Source organism: Triticum urartu, chromosome 3A (genome assembly GCF_056163025.1).
Source record: "Triticum urartu cultivar PI428250 chromosome 3A, HENAU_Tu73, whole genome shotgun sequence".
NCBI classification, from domain to species: Eukaryota; Viridiplantae; Streptophyta; class Magnoliopsida; order Poales; family Poaceae; genus Triticum; species Triticum urartu.
This window is the reverse complement of record NC_141875.1, coordinates 215,187,236-215,209,427: the sequence shown is the minus strand read 5'-3', so window position 1 is coordinate 215,209,427 and position 22,192 is coordinate 215,187,236. Positions and strand designations below refer to the sequence as shown.

The window sequence follows — 22,192 nt, the reverse complement described above, 5'->3', positions numbered from 1 at the left end:
TCAACATGAAAAAGTTTCACATTTTCCGTAGCTTTTCAATGGTATATTATTTGCCCCATTGCGATAAAGTTTGTAGAAATTACGGCAAAAATACGTTTTTCGCCATTTTCGAAACTGACTTAAAACCGTAAAGAATTGGGAGAAACAATACATACCAAAAAGTTTCGCATTTGTTCAAGCTTTCCAATGAAATATCATTTGCTGCATTCAGACGCACGGTTAAAAAATTAGCTCGAAAATACGAACTCGGTAGGACTTGGACCATTTTCTAAATTACTCTTAAACCATGCAAAACTAGAAAAAAACTTTCAAGATGAAAAAGTAGCGCATTTTCATACGCTTTCCAACGTCGTATCATATGCCTCCATTGGATTAGCCGTTTAGAAATGACATCGAAAAAACGAACTCAGCTGTTCAGTTTATGAAATTTTACATTTTTTTAAATTACTCTTTAACCATAGGGAATTAGAGAAAACTTTGAACATGTGAAAGGAGCGGTTTTGCAGCAGCTTTCCAACGCCATATTATATGCCTCATTCCGATAAACGGTTTAGAAATGCGATCAAAAATACGATTCACGTTTTTTATGCGAAGAAAAAACGGTTTTCAAAACTGCTCTTAAACCGCTTATATTTTGCCAAAAATTTAAGTTGGGTCATGATATTGGTGTCCATAGCTTTCCAACGGTATATCGCAAGCCCCATTTGGGCAATGTTGGCGGAAGTTCAACCTAGTTCACAGGGAAGTTCAACGTACTTCTAGCGGGGTAGGTCAGGTTGTGATCAGAATATTATTCTGATCCCGTGATTAGAATAGTGTTTATATATATATGTGTGCGCGCTAGCCAACCCTCCTACATGGAGCTCCTCCGGATTGGGATGTTCTTGGCCGTTCGATCGTGTTGAATCTGGTCAACCGAGCAGGCAGATCCGTCTGATTCTTACTGCTGGTTTCACCTCGCAGTTGATTTTTGAGGTCCATGACTGGTGGGCTCGGGGTCCCTCTCGATTGGCTGGGTGAAACTTTACCGGGTGAAACTGCCCTTTCCTCGCTCGCCGCGAGCGCCTCGCGCATTTGCTGCCCCGCTTTGGCGTGGTTCCACCCCAGCCACCACTTCACAAACCCTGCCCTTTTTCCCCTCGACCCCCATAGCGCAGCGCAGCACCACTCCCACCTCCCTCGTCAGCCGCCACCGGGTCATCTCGCTGGTGTGGAGGAGTAGCGGATCCGGCAGCATCCGAGGCGTGTGGGCATGGCGACGGGCATCTCTGGCAGCGGCGGCGACCTGCAGGCAAAAGACAATGGCCGGGGCACTCGATTCGATCTAGTGCCATGGACCGGTCCCTGCAAGAGAAAAGATGAGGGAGAGAGAGAGAGAAAGGAGGGAGAGGAGGAAGAAACAGAGAGGAAAGAGGAGAGGGAGGTGTGACGGTGGATGGGAGAGGGTCTCCGGCCGGCACCGCACATTCACATCTCTCCTCCTCTCCTGCTCTCGAGCACCACCGTGGCCCTCTTCCTCCCCTTCGATTCTCCATCTCCTCTTCTCTGGAGCTAGCTGAGTGGTCAACGATGAGGAAGACAGAGCCACCGATGCCGACCGGCCAATTCCGTCGGGCGCTGTCATGGGAGGAGGCGCACCAGAGTAGCAGCACGGGAGGAGATGAAGGTCGAGGAAGAGGGCAAAGACGCGCGGTTGGAAGAGGAATATGCCTGTGGTCACCGCCTTCCGAGACGATGGGACCGGGCAATTCAGATTTCTCTCGTTCCTTGCCTCGATGACATGCTCTACTTCTTCAGCTTGCAGGTTCTGGCCTTTCTCTTCTCCTCTTGTTGGCTTGCACTCTGATCAAGCCATGCTGCATATTGCCTCTGATTTCTTGCACTTTGATCAATCCATGGTGGATATTGCCTGGGATTTGCTTATTTGAGTATGCTTTTAGACATAAATTTTGATTTGTTTGTTTTCCATTTTTAGGGATATGAGGAGAGAACTCTATTGTTGGCAGTGATTGCATCATTTCCACAAGTGGTATGGTTGATCTTTTCTATGTGGACGGATGTCATGATCTGTACGTAACTTTGGAGATTCTGAATTAGGTAAGAAAAAGATGACAACCATTTGCTTGTTTTTCATTTCTTTAGGGACATGAGGAGAGATCTCTATTGTTGGCATGGGCTGCATCATTATCTTTGCTATGTGGACTCATGGCATGATCTATACCTAAGGCTGAAGATTCTGAATTAGGTAAGAAAAAGATGACAGTCACTTCGTTTCAGTACATCAGTTTACCGAATATTTCTAAGCTTTGAACTGCATGATCACAGTGAAATATAACTAAGTAATGGAAGAAACTTAAGGCTAGGCACCACATGAATTTTTTTATTTGAATTTATAATCAGACACTTGAATTTAGCTTCATACATATCATATGATACCTTGGAAGCCCATATTGTAAATTTGATTAGTTTCCATGACAAAATCTCATTGTAGAATTTACCTTCTGTTTTCGAATGCCCATGTATTACGTTGCTCTCTGATTCAACTTATACGCATTTAGCAGTTTATCTTTATCATGTTATCCTGTTCTTACCATACCATGTGGTAGCTAAATGTTCTGAGTTAGTGCTGTTTTTCAACTATTTGTAATTGCTCAGCTATATGATGTTAGTCAGCTACTTCCATTTTGGACGATTAATTATTTGCATGAACATTAAGAGAATGGCTTCTATTGCCTTACGGTGGTAACCTGAAAAGTGCCTTACATGAGGACTGATTGCAATCTTATATACTTATATGTATATGTTTTTGTTATGCGGAACACGTGAGAAATCACTGACGCGCATGCATGACAGCTTTCCCACGATGAAACAAAACTGAGAGGTGCTTTGCTCCACTTTCTGTTATATCCATATATCACAGGGGGATGAAAGTTAGTTTTAGCAGGGATTAGTGGTTCGTTGCAATTTTTCTAGCTCCAAATGATATAGAAGGCAGTCAAGTTCCATCATCTGATTTCTTGTGATTTTTATAGGACCTACTAGGATGCATACCTTTAGGAGTGTATCTACTGGTTTAGGTGAAAATTGATCTCTATTTGGTTTATGCATTTCATTTTTGCATTCGGTTATGCTCGTCCTTGGTATGCTCTTCCATCTTGGCTGCTCTGATAGCCTGCTTCTCCTCTCCAACTCACGTAAATGGACTGTTCTTTTATTTTTCTACGGAGCAACTCTTCTTTTACCTGTCTATTCTCTATTCCATAGCATGCTGATGCTCTGACCACTTCATATACATGTATTTAGTAGGTTCTACGATCTCTTGTGTTGCACTATTGCTGTGTCTCGATCTCCTGCTTTGTTGCATCTTTGTTCTGTTCCTCGAAGTTTGCTTGCTTTCTGTCTAGCTAAAATGCTTTTCTAGATCTGGCAGGGTGTTATGTATTGTTTGGCTTTATTCTTGAGGGAGTCCTGGATTAGGGGGTCTCCGGACAGCCGGACTATCTTCATTGGCTGAACTGTTAGACTATGAAGATACAAGATTGAAGACTTCGTCTCGTGTCCAGATGGGACTCTACTTGGCGTGGAAGGCAAGCTAGGAAATACGAATATGGATATCTCCTCCTTTGTAGCCGACCTTGTGTAACCCTAACCCTCTCCGGTGTCTATATAAACCGAAGGGTTTTAGTCCGTAGGACAACAATCACAACATATAATCATACCATAGGCTAGCTTCTAGGGTTTAGCCTCTCTGATCTCGTGGTAGATCTACTCTTGTACTACCTATATCATCAATATTAATCAAGCAGGACGTAGGGTTTTACCTCCATCAAGAGGGCCCGAACCTAGGCAAAACATCGTGTCCCTTGCCTCCTGTTACCATCCAGCCTAGACGCACAGTTCGGGACCCCCTACCCGAGATCCACCGGTTTTGACACCGACACTGGTGCTTTCATTGAGAGTTCCTCTGTGTCGTCGCCTTTAGGCTTGATGGATCCTACTATCATCGATAGCGATGCGGTCCAGGGTGACACTTTTCTCCTCGGACAGATCTTCGTATTCGGCGGCTTTGCACTGCGGGCTAATTCGCTTGGCCATCTGGAGCAGATTGAAAACTACGCCCCTGTCCATCAGGTCAGATTTGGAAGTTTGAACTGCACGGCCGACATCCGCGGAGACTTGATCTTCGACGGATTCGAGCCACAGCCGGGCACGCCGCACTGTCGCGATGGGTATGACCTAGCTCTGCCGCCAAACAGTACCCCAGAAGCCGCGCCCGCATCAGCTCCGACCCTTAGTTCGGAGCCAACTGCGCCAATCGAGGACGGGTGGTTAGACACCGCCTCAGGGGCTGCAGTCTCAATGGCGATCGAGCCGAACACCAGCATACCCCTCTGCGCAGCCCATGACTCCAAGGTGTCGGACTCTTTTTCTGACTCCGAACCGCCCGCGCCCCTGCCAATCGAATCCGATTGGGCGCCGATCATGGAATTCACTGCCGCGGATATCTTTCAGCACTCGGCGACATTCTGAATTCACTAAGGTCTCTCTCTTTGTCAGGAGAGCCCTGGCCGGATTATGGCCAACAGGATTGGAATGCGGACGACGAAGAAATTCGACGCCCACCCACCACCCACTTAATAGCCACTATCCATGACTCAACCGACATGCTCGACTTTGACTCTGAAGACATCGACGGTATGGATGACGATGCGGGAGGCGAAGAGGAACCACCGCCCACAGGGTGCTGGACGTCCACTTCATCATATGACATATACATGGTGGACACACCAAAAGAAGACGACGACGAGGAATGGAAGGACGCACCGAAGGCTTGTTCCCTCGAGAAGCAGTCAAAACGGCGGCGCAAGCGCCACCCCAAATCCCGCCTCGGCAAAAATAACGATCATACAGACCCAGCGTTGGAGCAGGGCGAACCACTGCCGGACCACGGCAATACGGGGACTCAAACCGAACAAACCAATTCTGTCAAAGATAATAGTCCGGACGACATAATGCCGGACAGGCACCCGGAGCAGCAGAATGCCCATCAAAGGCTTGTTGCCACCGTGAGGAGTCTGAAAAAGCAGAAGCAAAGGCTCAAGGCTGCGCAAGACACACTCCAACTCAGATGGAGTAAAGTACTCAACACAGCAGCGAGGTATGGCGACAATCGCCCCACCAAGAGCTACCCAAAGTGGCAATATTTTACTCATCTTGAATTATACTTGGTTCCCTTAAAAACTATCCTTTTGCACGACAACCTTTTCACCTAAGTTCCTGTCTTTTACAGATGATCATCGTGCTACACCCGTCCAGGATACGGCACAACGAAGACACATGCGCAGACGTGCAGCAGGGACCCGCTCCAAGGATTCTTTTTAGATTAAGACCCTGCGTAAACCTTTTTTACTGTCTCTTGTTGATACATATCCACCGAATTCTCAGCATAGTTGAGAAGGATGCTGACGTCTTGGCATGTGGCCACGCCAGAATAATGCACGTACCTGGACACAAGGGGCTTCTTACGAAGGGCACTATTTAGGCCCGGTTTATACCATAAAGACCGAATACCTTAGGGAGTGTTCGGCGTCGCGAGTTTGGCCTTATATGCATCAGCTCTGAATCATTGTCTTTGGTCAAATGTTTGGTTTGCCCGGCTCCTGTGTTTTGGTGCCTTATGTTCCGTTTTACCGGCTAAGGTAGCACCAGGAGAACTACTGCGATTTTGCCCTGGTTCATCCGGACGAGCACCTCAGTAGAGAAAGCCGAAAACTGACTGTCATGATATAGCGTGAGACTGGTCAACCACTCGGTGACCTATCGGAATGTTAGAATTCCTCCGCCTTAATGAAGGGCCGTTTTCCGGCCAGGCATGTACGCACCCCGCGATCGGGAGATTGCGGAGCCACCAGAGGCTATCTAGTAGCCCCACTGTCAAACTCCTATGGCTAAGTGAAAGTGTTAAAGCATTCTAGTCCGGTTGCCTCGCTCGCTACGCTATCACCTCCTTAATAGGACCAAGACGTTGGGTTAAGTGTGAACACGCGTTTTTTGCGAGCACCTCCACATTATATGCGTGGGGGTTGAATCCGACGGCTGCAATCTTTCAGGTTATACACATGTATACATAAACGGCCGCGCAGGAGGCATCATACTACTTTCAGACAAAAGTATAAACATAACCTTATAAAAACTTCATAAAAGCATTGTGCTTACAATGAGAATACATATCACTCAAACATACTATTCTTCGAGCACTGGGCCTCTATCAAACGAGCACCCTCGAGAACCTCCTCGAAATAGTGCTCGGCAGCCACCCGGCCTATGGCCGAACCCTGCGCCGTAACAGTGGTAGCGTCCATCTGCGCCTAGTATGCTTTAACATGGCAAGGGCCATCCGCGAGCCTTCTATGCACGCCGACCTCTTCATCGCATTAATGCGTGACACCGCATCATGGAACTGCTGCACTAAGCTGAAGTAGCTATTTGGCTTTGGCCTTTCTGGCCATAGCTGATCCACAACAGACCTCATGGCGAGTCCGGGCAACCTATTCAGTTCGGCCCATTCGGCTAGCTGGTCAGTCAATGTAAGCGGACGCTCTGGAACGTGGAATTGCGTCCAGAACAGCTTGTCCACTTCATGATCTGTCTGACCTTGGAAATACTTGGCCGCATCGGCAGCGCTCGCCGCCAAATCCATATACGCATCTGCCGAACTCCACAGCCGATCCAGAGGGGCATACCGTGGATCTCCGAACTTCCTCCATAACATGAAGGGTTTCTCAGTCGCAGTATCCCCGGCTTCCTGCAGCTCCTCCTTCTTCGCTCTCATAGCAGAACGGGTGTATTTGTCCGCCGCCGCGGCCTTCTCTAGGTCCGTTGCCTTCGCTCGGTTTAATTTTTCAAGGACCCGGCAACGGTCGGCAGTGTCTTTTAATTCTACGGCCATCTTGGCCATCTTCTCTTGGCTCTCGCAATGTGCGGCCTTCTCGGCTTTCAACTCTTCGGCCGCCTTCAAAGCAGCCGCATTACTAATCCTCGCTTGTTCCTTGGCTCGGGCAAGTTCTGCCCGCAAGGCTTCTACGGTGGCAGCTCCATCTGCATTCACAACATATTAAAGATACTGGCATCATGCTGCTCTTACTATGTGGCGTTCGCCGGATAATAACACTTACCCTGTGCCTCGTCAAGCCTCTTGTTAACAAGCTCGATGTCGGTGTCTGCCGCATCCAGTTGCCGTTTTAATTTGGCAAACTCACTAGTCCGGCTAGCCACCGGAGCTTCCACCACCTGCACATAGGGGCAGTCTGGTTATTGCCTGGGAATATGATCCTCTGTTCACCGCTGTTCTCGACGACAACCAGAGTCTCAGGGGCTACTATCTACACAGGGCACACCTAACATGTGCAGTACTATCACATATTATCTCACGTACCTGAAAGCCTGTCAGTAGACTCATAAAGGCTTCATGTAATCCGCTTTCGGCGGACGAGATTCTCTCCATCACCGTACCCATCAGCATACGGTGTTCTTCTGAGATGGCCGCTCGCCCCACCAACTCCCTCAGAACGTCTGACCGCACACCGGATGGGGCCGGACTCTTTTGTATGCTCTCTTCGGGAGCCGGACACTGGGGACTTTGGGGGTCTACGGGATTATCTTCTGGCCTCACCGGATCCGGAGAGGCCCTCCGTGACGACACTTCGGGGTCGCCCGCTTCTGGAGCGGAGGAGTCCGGGGGAGGCGTTTCGCTCTCCATCATCTCTGGAAAAAGATCCCCCGAAGACGAGCTCATTTGAGAGGGGCTAAGGCCCGAACTGCAAGATATATGCGGTGGTTATTTTCTCAGAGAAAAAAAGATAGCATACCTTTACTATTAAAGTATTTTGGATCACTTACGACTCGTTGGAGGGCTGATCCCCCCGCGGAATTTGTGCGGCAAAAGCACCCCCCCGAGGCAAGACCCTCTGTGGGAGACTTCTCCCGTTTGGAGGCTTCGGCTTCCGGATCCTCGGAAGCAGTCCTTTTCCTCCCCCGGTCGTCCTCCTTCGTGGAGACGCTCGTTCCCTCGGTTGGAACGGGCAGCGATGGGAGCCCGCGTCCGCCCGTATTATCCCCCCTGTTATCTTCCTTCAAGGGCTCCGGGCAAGGTGCGACCTTGAGCATCTTTTCCAATACCGGATTTTCCAAACCCTCAGGGAGGGGGGCCAAACACTGAATCATCTTCGCCTTTGTTAGCCAGTCCTGGTCAAAAAGCAAACTCTCATAAATAACTTTGAATAAAAGACAGTGTGTTCAGCTAGAGGATTTCTTACTTGTTCGGCGGCGCGGTTACTGCTCAGGCCCACGTCCTCGGTAATATCCGGGCATTCTACTTGAGGTCCGAAGAATGACCTGTACATCTCCTCGTGCGAGGCCAAGGAAACTTTGAATGGCACGTGGTCCCTCTGGGTTGAACTCCCACAAGCAAAGGGGCCAGCGTTTGCAAGGCTGGACTTGACGAACCAGCATAACTTGTATTACCGCAACCAAATTAAAATCTCCCTCGAAGAGATCTCGCATGCGGCTTTGCAGTATTGGCACGTCCTTGGCTGGACCCCAGCTCAGACCTCTGCTAATCCATGACATCAGTTGTGGTGGGGGGCCCGAGCGGAAAGCGGGGGCAGCCGCCCACTTGGCACTTCTGGGAGCCGTGACGTAAAACCACTCCCGTTGCCATAATTCGGACACCTCTGGAAAGGAACCTTTCAGCCATGGAGCTCCTGCCATCTTGCCTATTGATGCACCTCCGCACGCTGCATGTTGCCCCTCGATCATCTTCGGCTTTACTTCAAAGGTCCTGAGCCACAGGCCGAAGTGAGGGGTAACGCAGAGGAAGGCCTCACACACGACAATAAATGTCGAGATGTGGAGAAAAGAGTCTAGAGCTAGATCGTGGAAATCTAGCCCGTAATAGAACATCAAACCCCTGACGAAAGGATTCAGAGTGAGGCCTAGACCTCAGAGGAAGTGGGAGACGAACACAACGTTCTCGTTGGGTCCGGGAGTAGGGACGATCTGCCCTCGAGCAGGCAGCCGATGCGAAACCTCGGTGGTCAGGTATCTGGCCTCCCTCAAGTTCTTAATGTCCTCTTCCGTAACGGAGGAGGGCGTCCATCGGCCTTGAAGGCTGGATCCGGACATGGTTGAAGATCCGGAGCACCTAACCTGGGCTTTGGCTGTTAGAACTCGAGGCGGGGGAAGGGTTCGATTGAGCACGAGAGGGGAAAAGCGAAAACCTTGTCCCCTTATAAAGGGGGTGAATATCAAGCGTCCTCTCCGTAGCCGTTTGGGACTTGCCTATAATCTAGCAGTCCTAGACACAGTTGGGTTACCCACGACCACATTAATGAGAATCCCGTAATTGGGGGAACACGATCTCCGCTTCGGCAAGACGTGTCAAGAAACCGCCTCGTGTTATGTGTGGAGCTGGTTAAAAGAAACGGTTCGAATAATCACCGGGCCATGACATAACGTCATGCTGCCAAAACAAGCCAGCAAATTAGATCTGCGAAAAAATTATTCTCACTGCGGTGGAATGTGGAACTTATTTTGTAGGGTCGGACACTATCCTCGTATTCAAATTCTTCTGTGATGTATTCGGAGAAGGAACCCGCCTTGCAATGCCGAAGATAATACTGCACGCCGGACTCATCGTCATTGAAGCCTGGTTCAGGGGCTACTGAGGGAGTCCTGGATTAGGGGGTCTCCGGACAGCCGGACTATCTCCATTGGCCGGACTGTTAGACTATGAAGATACAAGATTGAAGACTTCGTCTCGTGTCCGAGTGGGACTCTACTTGGCATGGAAGGCAAGCTAGGCAATACGAATATGGATATCTCCTCCTTTGTAACCGACCTTGTGTAACCCTAACCCTCTCCGGTGTCTATATAAACCGAAGGGTTTTAGTCTGTAGGACAACAATCACAACATACAATCATACCATAGGCTAGCTTCTAGGGTTTAGCCTCTCTGATCTTGTGGTAGATCTACTCTTGTACTACCTATATCATCAATATTAATCAAGAAGGACGTAGGGTTTTACCTCCATCAAAAAGGCCCGAACCTGAGTAAAACATCGTGTCCCTTGCCTCCTATTACCATCCAGCCTAGACGCACAGTTCGGGACCCCCTACCCGAGATCCGCCGGTTTTAATGCTTGCGCGTGAGCAGGATGTGTCCGCTTATTTCAGTCTTTATACATGTTTTGGAAGCCGTGGTAGTGGCATAGCACGGTGTCCTTTATGGCACTTCCATATATGTGTGAGTTCGTAGAGGACATGTCTGTACTTGCTGGGGTAGAACTCGAATTGTGGGGGACGGTTGCGCTCAAGTTTGGTCACTGCTGGTCTGTTCTTTTACTTCAGCGCATGAAAACCTGCAACTACTATCAAGCGAACTACAAGTAACTAAACTTCCAATTTGGTGATGTACACACAGATCAAGCTGATCCCAAATGCTGGAGTATTTTAGTTCTATTGATTGGTAGCATCTATATTATTAGATACATTCCTACGAACGTGCTCTTTAGTGTGCCCTTCTCTCATCTCATAGTTATCTTATATCTTATTTGTTGTTCTAAATAATTGTTGTAGGAGGGAGCAGCAGGTAGAAGAAATCCAAAGCCAATTTTGCTCAGCTATAGTGTCTTCCATTGACAATAAATCTGCACAGCAGCCTGATGTGGTTAGTTCTTGCAATTAAAAACACAAATCTTTCAGTTGCTCTCCATTCGCTGGTAAAAAAATAGTGATTTTCCTTTATAAATACCCAACTGTAGAATACCTTAGTTAAATCAATCAATAGTGAGTTATATTACTAGAGACATACTTAATAATGCCCTTAGGTGTGACACTCTACATGGTTACCTTCTTTAGTCCCAGTTATTTATATCATACTGAGATAACACTCTTCCAAGCGGAATGTTTGTTTTTATATACTTATAGATGCTAATTTACCGTTCTTGATTTTGGCTGGGATATTCCTTCATTTGCTTGGTTGGCTGTCAATGCTCACCAATTTCTGAATATCTCCCATGGCCAAATTTAGTCCAACATTTCCAGTATGTATCTTCTTCTGCTATCAATGTTAATTCTGCCATAAGCATAGTACTCTCCTAGCATTTGTTTCTTTCGTTGAAAAACAGAGACACTTGTTCAGTTCGGTTTTTTACTACACAGAAAAAGATAAGTTCAATTTGGTTTCTAATGTTCATGTCGGCCTTTGCCTAAGCAAAAAAAGGTAACCACTTTATATTGTAATCTGGTTTTTAGTTTGTCTTTGATTCGACCTTTTCTTTGTGTGTGTTGTCTAACTGTTAGATTGTCTGGGACATCTTAGAACAACCTTTCATATCCCTGATATTATTTTGCTTTATCTGCCACCGTGAATTCCTAGAGTTCCTTTCTCTCCTTCCAATTGATATTCTTAGATGTGACTCTATTAGAAATTTTGTGCCACGACAGAAGTAATGGTTGATTGCTCTGGTTTAGCCTTTATGTCAGTTGTTGCTGAGGGTCCAGTTTCTCATTTTTCAGATTTTGTAGTAGCAGGGATGTGTATAATATGGATAACTGAACTAGTCTTTAGGGGTTTCAGTGCAAGACTGCTACAAGCTTGATTAGTTAGATCAACTGGTGTTTAGAGATTTCAGTGCGGAGTGATGTTTCAGTTTCGATTGCAGGGCTTCGAGATGCACCATGAGGATTGAAATGAGTCTTATACAAGGCTGCTAAATTATTATGCTTTTGGTCTTTCCTGAATTTATTTAGCATAAATACTTCCAGAATACCTCTTATAATATGGAAGCATGTTGGTAACAACGCTGATTTTGCCAGTTTGTGGAACATGCTTCATTTTTGCAGGTAAAAGAAGGAAAAGAGAACATTGGAGAAAAAGGCAGCAAGACATATTCTCTAAGCTTTCTCAAATGTTTGAACAATTAGAAGATAGTTACAATCATTTTTCTCTTGCCTTATTACATCTTGATGTTAATAGGCTTTGGAAGGTACGATGCACCCTGTTCAAGGTTTACATAATTTGCACCATCCTATTACAGTTTGTTCTATTGACATAATTGACCAGTTTTTCCTTGAGTAAATTAATATTGTAGTTGCTACTCCTTTGTGCATTGTTACATAGAGTTATAATTGTGCATATAATTCCCACGATCCTATTACAGTTTGTTCTAACGGCAAAATTGAGCAGCTCTTACTTGAGTAAATTGTGCAGCACTTCCTTGAGTAAATTAGTATTGTAGTTACTAAGCCTTTGTGCACTCTGATACAACTCTACTGAAATACTACTTTCTTATGCCCATTTTAAACCGAGACCTGACTTTACATCATTTCTATTATCATCCAGTCTCCTGAATTTTAGTCCGCTCCAGCAATGCTATGGCTTGACACTCCATGTATGTATGAAAAAATGACCGCAATTTCGTTGTTGTGATTTGGTCAATCCTCGGCGTTTCGATTCCTATTAATCTCTTTGTTTGGCAACTGATGCCACCTGAAGGGCTGCCAGACCAAGACAACATCGGTAATATCCTTCGCATATTTGGAAGGCGTGGAACAATGTCATTTCAACTTCGTCGGGTGCTGGCCCAAGGATATTATTTGTTGCTGATGTTTTTTTTCGAAACAAGGCAAAAGACTTGTCATTTTCATTTATTAAGAAGATAGTGAGAATTGTCCGGTTAATTGAGGAAAACCGGGCTAAAACTAATACAACTCAACCCACAAACATGGATACCACTGGCCACATGCTAACAGATGGCTACACATGCGAACAATTGACCACTCCGACTTTGAAGACGAGCTTTGCAAGGGAAATATGCAGGGCTTGCATTGATCATGCCATTCACAAATGACCACCGAGTGTCTGTCATCATCACCACCTAGACTCACTCAGAAATCAACGGCCCCGAAACAGCTGCCTCAGCAAACCACAGGCTGCCTCAGCAAACCACATCGTTCACATGGATTCTAGACAACTTTGTTGCTGATGTGAATATCTCTAGATGTGATGTCCATCGTTCACATCTTATAGAATATATATAACTTTGTGCTACCAAATTAGAATTTGTATATACATCTCATTATAGACAACAAAATACCATTTTTTCCTAGTAAAGAGGATTATATTTGTTACATACATTTTGTTTCAAATAGAACTCTATGTTACCAAATTTAATTGTGTCTATATCTATACATCTGATTGTTGATAACAAGCCCTGTTTTCCCATATAAGAAAGATTAAATTTGTTGTCATATGTGCGTACCTGTAACTATATCAACTAAACCATGGATTTCTTTTCATCGCTAACATGGAATCAGCAGGTCTCTGCGCCATTTAGCGCAACGGGTCCACTAGTATATATATATATACACACACACACACACACACATATATATACACACACATATATATATATACATATATAGGATAACACTATTCTAATCCTGAGATTAGAATAGTTATTTGGATCACAGCCGGTCTATATAGGGCGCGCGAGGACGTTCCTAAACTTCCAACTCCACGTTCCCCGCCTCTCCCCACTCTCCTCGATTCCCAGCCGCCGCCATCCCCGCCCTCGCACGCCTCCCCCTACCGGCGAGCCTCCCCATGGCCGGGTCCAGACCGGCCCCCACGTCTGCGTCCCCCACACCCCGCAGACGAGCCGGAACCGCGGACCACGCGATGCGGCGCGGCACCTCCACCTCCTCCCGGTGAGCCTCTCCCGCCACCACTCTGACTCCTTCCGACGGGGCTCCGGCGCTGCCATGCCTGGATCCGGCCTTCTGCCACCAGAAGGGCCACACCGTCACTTCCAGTATCCCCTCTTCCTCCATGTTGCTCCTGCCCTATCGGGCCTGCACCGGTGACCTCATCCGGCCGACGGCAGGGGTCGCGAGGCTCCGTGCCGGCGACTCCTAGGGAGGGATGAAGTCCAGGGTAGAGTCGCCGCCCCGTCCACGCTTGAGCCCCTCATTGCCCCGCTGAACACCACTGCACAACGCATCCCGTGGCCCGCCGCCGATGCGCTCGAGCGTCTCCAATTCTTCTTACTTCATCGGCAAGGGAGGGAGCTCGCGGTGCTGCTCCCTGTAGGCTGTCGGCCTCCTGGGTGGTCAACCTGCTCGCCGTCCCCAGCTCACCCCTCGCGCTGGCACAAGTAGAGCACCGCGTCACGCGAGCATCAGCACTCCCGTCCTCCCTAGCATTCTCGTCGTTGGACCTTGCGTTGCCGCTCTCTCCGCCGTGGTGTTTCTTCTCTCTCCTCCTTGTACTTGCTCCAAACTAACGCATGTTGCTGTTGCTATCTCTGCTCTGCTTTCTCTCATGTTAGCCACTGCCGCTGTTCTATATTATTGTTGATGCTGCTGCTGTGCTCCATCTCACTTCGCTTGGGTGTTTGTTGCTCACAACAAGTTTGTGTAAATGCTTGGAGCAGTACTGCTATTGAATTTTATTTGATTATGTCGGATACTATACTGAACTATGCATAGTTAGTAAACAATATTAGCTCGTGATCTCTCTCTTTGTCCATTGAACTCTCATGCCGAAAGTATTTGAACTTTACTGCAAAAATAGTTTTTGTATTTGGTTTCTAAAAAAATGCAGTTTGATGCCACTTCTATATGTGACCGATGCACTGGTTTCAGCAGTATTATACTTCTGACAAATGTGTGAAATGCAGGTCCGCCCTCATAGTTCGGACCTGAGGCCATTCCAAATAAGCAGCAACCACATGGCGAGGCAAGTAATGTGGCCAGGGAAATTTCGCGAAGCAACAATCTGGAAGTTCAGAGACGATATAATGAGAAAAGTTGTGGCCCGTCATTGTTTTCTTACACCTAAACAACTACCCTATTCTATAAGTGCAAAATTCTTCTGTTTTGGATATACGAATATGGAATAGACCACTGTTTAGATTTCTGTTTCCTGTAGTCTATTGATAGCATGTCCGCGTGCTAGCACTTGGTCCATATATAACTGGATTGGTATGCGGAAAAACCTGAAAGGTACACATGTTACATGTAGAGGTATGGGAAGTACGAAAAGTTCAGTTCATAGTTATGTCATAATTTATCTCTCCAGACAGGTCTGATACAAAAAAAATTGGCATGTCAGATACAGAAACATCTGAAGTTTGAAAAGATAGCAGACTGGAATAGAAAACAGGAGAACTCTGTAACAAAATAGTAGTTGAAATACAGTTTGTGTGATATATGCAGAATTAGATCAAGAAGAAAAGAAGATAACACTGAATGTCTTTGTGTGATGCTGGCAGAGTACTAGTTATACACGTGGTGGGCATGTATGGGAGGAGTGTTTGGTTTTTCCTTTATTTCCTTTTGTGTGAGTACTACTAGTCCACTTCTATACTATTCTTTCTTTCTGTAAAAGGTTCAGTTTGACCACCGTATGTTAAAAGGAGTCTACTCACTTGCGAGTGCAGCATACGCTCGACTCGAGTAACAAAAACTATCAGATAAAAAAGATTACTTTGAAAAATTACAGGACACAAAAAATCAGAAAAGTTAACATGGCAAAACCTAAGAAGTTTGGAACTTCAAAACCCATTAAGTTGGGATAAAACTAAAAAAGCTTTGTTTATAAAATCACATTTTCCGGTTTCTAAAAAAACCAAGAGTTCAAATTATAATAATGCATAATTTCAATGTTTATTTAAAAAATTGTATCCCCCCTCCCAAGTGCAGTCAAAAAAAAGTTGTGTGATTGATAGTCTTTGTTCATATGTCTACTAGAATTGGATTTTTAAAGAAGTTCAAATTAAAAAATATAAGAAGTTCTATATATTAAATAAAAGATGAAATATGTTCAGAAAAGAAACCATAGAATTTCAACTAGGGAGTTCAAATATGTCATAAAATAAAATTCACTTACCAAAATAATATTTTGGTAAAAAATACAAACAAGAAGTTCAAATTAAAAAAGATAGATAGTTTGGGATTCATAAAAAACTCTGACTTTTCTTGTTACTAAATAATAAACCAAGAAGTTCAATTTCAAAAAATAGAGCAGTTCAATATTTATTAAAAAAATCAATATTTTCCTGATACTAACGAATAAACCAAGAAGTTATGTTGGAAATAACCAAGAAGTTGTACGATGTTTATTATAAAAGTAGGATTTTTTTCTGTTACAAATGAATAACACCAAGAAGTCCAAATAGAACAGGGAAAATCGACCATGAAGATAAAAAAAGTCAAAATCATGTTTATTTAAAAATCAAAAACAAAAAATTTAATCATAAAATAAAAATTGTGAAGTTCACATTAAAATAACATAGAAGTGCAAAGTATATTAAAACCTATGATTTAGAAGTTCAAAAAACAAAAACAAAAAACAATGTCATTTTAGGCATTTTCCCCCAATACTAAAGATAAAAACCAAGAAGTTCAATTTTAACAAATGAAGTAGTTCAATGCATATTAAAAACTCAGATTTTTCTTGTTACTAAATAATACACCAAGAAGTTCAATTTTTAAAAGCAGAGCAGTTTGATATTTATTTGAAAACTCAATTTTTTCCGGTTACTAAAGAATAAGACCAATAAGTTCTATTTGAAATAATGAAGAAGTTCTATTAAAATAAACCTAGAAGTTCAAATTTAACGAAGGGGCTCGATGTCTATCAAAAAGTAGGATTTTTTTCGTTACTAGAAGAAATAAAACCAGGAAGTCCAAATTAGAAAGATGGAGAAGTTCGATGATTATAACTCAGATTTCCCTCGTTATTAAAGAATGGAAAATAAGAAGTTCAAAAATTATATAACAAGAAGTTCAACTTTTTTTAAAAAAAATAGAGCGCTTCAAAATTTCATAAAAAAGATTAAGAAAAAAACCATGAAGTCCATATTAAAAAGACGGAGAAGTTTGATGATTATAGAAAACTCTGATTTTCCTCATTATTAAAGAATGAAAACAAGGAAGTTCAAAAATAAAATAACAAGAAGTTCAACTATTAAAAATAGAGCGCTTCAAAATTTCATAAAAAAGATTAAAAATTTAGATTAAAAATTCATTAAAAAACTCATATGTTTTCATGTAACCGAGAGAAGTTCAGATTGATAACTGCCAGAAGTTCACGTACTACACAGTGTGCATTTTGTATTAAAAAGAATAAAAAAAGCAAAGACTAAAAGTTTGTTCATATAAGTTCAAGTCCTCCGTCGGAGAAATTTTAAAAAATATTGTGAGAGAGGTTTATACAAAAGAAATATCATTTGTGTAACACTTGACGAATGGATGAGAAAATTACAAATGAAAAATATGTCACAGAAGTTCAACGTAAAAATAGCAGGAAGTTCACCTACTACACTGAATGAATATCAGGTGAAAAACTTTTAAAATCATTGCAAGTATGAAAAAATGATCAACACGGTAAAGTTGCGTGTTTACAACAGCTTTCCACTGGTATATCACTTGCTCAATTCTGGTGAGTGGATGGAGAGCTACGAGTAGGGGATGGAGAGCTACGAGAAAAATAACACGTAAAAAACAGAGTGAACTTCAAGTAGACATGCCGAGAAGTTTAGGTTCTTCACGCGGTGCATTTTCGAATAATTTGTTTTGCGATAAAGGCAGAACGAATGATCTCACCATTTTCGAAATTACTTAAAAACGGTCAGGATTCAGAGAAAACCATCAACATGAAAAAGTTTCGCATTTTCCGTAGCTTTTAAGCGGTATATTATTTGCCCCATTCCGATAAAGTTTGTAGAAAATACGGCAAAAATACGTTTTTAATCATTTTCAAAACTGACATAAAACCATAATGAATTAGGAGAAAAAATATATACAAAAAAGTTTCGCATTTCTTCAAGCTTTCCAACGCCATATCATTTGTTGCATTTGGACGTACGGTTAAAAAATTAGCTCGAAATACGAACTCGGTGCAACTTGTACCATTTTCTAAATTACTTTTAAACCATTCAAAATTAGAAAACACTTTTAACATAAAAAAGTAGCGCATTTTCATAAGCTTTCGAACGCCATATTATTTGCCTTAATTGTATTAGCCGTTTAGAAATGGCATCAAAAATACGAACTCGGGTGTTCGGTTTGCAAAATTTTATGATTTTCCGAATTACTCTTTAACCGTAGGGAATTAGAGAAAACTTTCAACATGTGGAAGGAGCGGTTTTGCAGCAGCTTTCCAACTCCATATTATTTTTCTCATTCTGATAAATGGTTTAAAAATGCGATCGAAAATACGATTCACGTTTTTTATATGAAGAAAAAACGGTTTTCAAAACTGCTCTTAAACCGCTTACATTTTGCCAAAAATTTAACTTGGGTCATGATACTGATGTCCATAGCTATCCAACGGTATATCGCAAGCCCCATTTGGACACATTTTAACTGAAGTTCAACCTAGTACTCGGGGAAGGTCAGGCGCGTTACTCAGGAAGTTCTTGTTGTGATCACAATATTATCCTGATCCCGCCATCAGAATAGTGTTTATATATATATATATATATATATATATATAAAAAAGCAAAGATATAAAGTTTCGCTAGTGCGGCTGCAATCAGGGCTGCACATTATGTGTTGGGATCTGGTCCCTTCTCTTTCCTCTTTTTCATTTCCTGTATATTCAGTGGTCGATTGTTATTTCCTCATATAGATGAACTGGACCACACTTTACTGTTCACTGGTCAGATGTGCCAGTTCATAGGCTAGCGAAGTAGCAGCATGCTGGTCCTCGGCCCACGAGCATTCGGTTCCTAGTCCACGAAAGGTGCCTGGTCAAATGTTGCTGCAAGCCCGGGTTCTCTCCTTTGAAAAGGCCAGCTCGAGCCCTCTTGCCCCACAACCTCTCTTGCGTGAGAGCTGCCTGCCACTGCCTGCCTGGCCTTTCTCTCTGGTGCACATCCCGTCTCTTTCCTTTTGTTCCTCCACGGCTCCACCGCATGTCTCTGCCCGAATTTGTTTTTCTTTTGTTGCAGGTTGATGGACTTGTGGCTGCAGCGGTTGGAGACCTCATATTCCTGTCCTCTGTCCGTGAGCATCAGCTTAATCATGGTCTTGTTTTTAAAAAACATGCAAAATAATGGTAACTGTGTTATGATTCTGTAGAATTGTCCGAACTTGTTTCTCTAAATTTGCATTGTCAAAATTGGGTAATATGACTTTTTGGCCATTTGTTCTGAAGTTCCATTTAATAAATAAGGAACTTTCAGTACAAGGGCGTCCACCGTCGCTAGATGTATGATGCAACCTCAGCTTCAGGTTAATGTACATAGCTAGCAAGCAAAGCTATAATAATATGCATATTTTATTAGTGACATAAACTGATAGCGCCCCAGCCTTGCGTGTGGCTTTCTCTGACAAATATAGACATGGATGTTCAAAGTCTATTAGTTTATTTCCTAGGTACTCACGGGTGAAGCTGTTGACTTGGAAGCAATGTGTGGGGAATCACACACCGGCTATGAGGCTTAAATTTCAATCTAAAGTTGTAGTAGAGAGTAATGCTTTCTATGATCTCGGGAGTGATGGAAGAAAGGCTTTCATCGATTGGGGGGGGGGATGTTATTCTAAGTCCCCATTTGTGGGCTTGTCAGCTGATCCATGATCCATCTGTGAGTGTAGGCATCCACCACAGTCCAGGCATGTACTCGTATTTGCTTTGGGAAGGGCAAGTAGCGGTGCGTGCAACACTCATCCTGATGGGAATCGGCCTATTTGGAGTTTGATCTCGAAGTCTTCATTGCCACAAAAAACTGAAGATACTTGCATGGAAAGTGGTGGCGGGTGGCCTAGCTACTTCCCTACGCAAACAATAACGCATATTGAAGTATCAGCTACGTGCAAGTTATGGGGTGGGATGGAAGAGTGAATGGTACGTTCGCTTCATTTTAAAGAGAATGACATTTTCTGATGTCTTCAGAAAATTATAATGTCATCTACTCTATGATGCATTAGTTTTTTTGTTCAGCGCACATTGCACAATTGTATTATTTCAAGATACAGGTTATTTTTTTTTGCGGGAGAATATTGGATTTATTCCTTTGAAATAATGTTATAGTCTGCTAATACAAAACTAGATACACTGTCTGGAACACGGCGCAACCAATAGGCGGTGCTACCTCCAGAACGACCAATATTAGCTAGACAATGAGCAACACTATTTTGATGACAATCTAATTTCTGCGGAATAAACCCACGCAATTCCAGGAGCTTCTTAATTTCTAGAATGAGATGTCCATGTTCAGATTTGTCCAATGACTCATCCGTTAATGCAGCGACCAAGACAGAAGAGTCAGATTGAACTACAACCGGGAGATCTGACCTTTGCAAGTAGAATGAAATGCCCTCCAAAGCTGCACTGATTTCGGACTCTAAGGCATCTTTACAGTTGAATAGATATCTGTAAGCCGAGAAGATGACCACGCCATCCGAGTCCCTTAGAACCATGCCAGTCCCTGCCTGTCCGGTGTCTTTGACGAAGGAGCCGTCAACAGATAGAGCAACCCACCCAGCTGGTGGTTTTGGCCAAGGCATCTTCTTCATAATGATGGCATTAGTTGGTACAGGGGTGTCCACAACCAGCATCTTCCCCTTAATGATCTCTTCTATGCTGTACTTTTGGACCTGGTTATAAGCGGACAGGTAACTACAGAGAAGGTCTTTGAAATCTCTACAAGAGGCATCGATTTGTCATGTAGAACATCATTTCTCAGACTCCAAATTCTCCATAATAACATGATAATGATTGCTCTTACATCTTCCTTCTCAACTGACAGAATATTGAATAGCCAATCATCTCCGGTATGCAACAGTTTCCCATTTGGTGGTAGTGGCCATACCTGTCGCATCACTTCCCAAAGCTCCAACGAACGCGGGCACAGTACCAATGCATGGAATGTGTCATCCCTTGATGCCCCTCCACCCTTGGTGGAATATGTAGCAGAAACACGACGTTCACACCCATGTAGACGGTATAAATTTTGTTTCTACTAAGACATCTTTTTAAAATGAGGCAAAAGACTTGCCATTTTCATTGATTAAGAAGAAGAGAATTGTCCGATTAATTGACGAAAAACCAGGCTAAAACAAAGACAAGCCAACCCATATGACATGGACACCACCGGCCAACCTGGTCACTGACATGAAACCCAAAACTGCCACGCCCAGTTGGTTACCGCGCAAGCCGTTGCCGTGCCCGGCCCGATCTATGCCCCACGCGCACAACCAGATCTGAGCCGCCGCCGCCGCGCGTTTGCGTGCCGTCCATGATCCATCTGTGAGTGTAGGCATCCACCACAGTCCAGGCATGTACTCGTATTTGCTTTGGGAAGGGCAAGTAGCGGTGCGTGCAACACTCATCCTGATGGGAATCGGCCTATTTGGAGTTTGATCTCGAAGTCTTCATTGCCACAAAAAACTGAAGATACTTGCATGGAAAGTGGTGGCGGGTGGCCTAGCTACTTCCCTACGCAAACAATAACGCATATTGAAGTATCAGCTACGTGCAAGTTATGGGGTGGGATGGAAGAGTGAATGGTACGTTCGCTTCATTTTAAAGAGAATGACATTTTCTGATGTCTTCAGAAAATTATAATGTCATCTACTCTATGATGCATTAGTTTTTTTGTTCAGCGCACATTGCACAATTGTATTATTTCAAGATACAGGTTATTTTTTTTTGCGGGAGAATATTGGATTTATTCCTTTGAAATAATGTTATAGTCTGCTAATACAAAACTAGATACACTGTCTGGAACACGGCGCAACCAATAGGCGGTGCTACCTCCAGAACGACCAATATTAGCTAGACAATGAGCAACACTATTTTGATGACAATCTAATTTCTGCGGAATAAACCCACGCAATTCCAGGAGCTTCTTAATTTCCAGAATGAGATGTCCATGTTCAGATTTGTCCAATGACTCATCCGTTAATGCAGCGACCAAGACAGAAGAGTCAGATTGAACTACAACCGGGAGATCTGACCTTTGCAAGTAGAATGAAATGCCCTCCAAAGCTGCACTGATTTCGGACTCTAAGGCATCTTTACAGTTGAATAGATATCTGTAAGCCGAGAACATGACCACGCCATCCGAGTCCCTTAGAACCATGCCAGTCCCTGCCTGTCCGGTGTCTTTGACGAAGGAGC

The 22,192-nt window shown here is 44.0% G+C and overlaps 1 long non-coding RNA gene across 9 annotated transcripts; it reads left to right on the top strand.

Annotated features, from left to right (window-relative positions):
• Positions 1–1,087: 1,087 nt before the first annotated feature.
• LOC125543665 (uncharacterized) lies at positions 1,088–15,219 on the top strand. 9 transcript variants are annotated; one of them, XR_007298688.2, is made up of 6 exons: positions 1,088–1,804; positions 1,976–2,029; positions 2,143–2,245; positions 10,636–12,047; positions 12,404–12,452; positions 12,566–13,197. It is a non-coding gene; the product is annotated as an uncharacterized LOC125543665 (long non-coding RNA). The 9 variants fall into 9 exon arrangements; XR_007298686.2 differs by having other exon boundaries at positions 12,557–13,197; XR_007298687.2 differs by lacking the exons at positions 12,404–12,452; positions 12,566–13,197 and adding an exon at positions 14,742–15,219.
• The last annotated feature ends 6,973 nt before the right edge of the window (positions 15,220–22,192 follow it).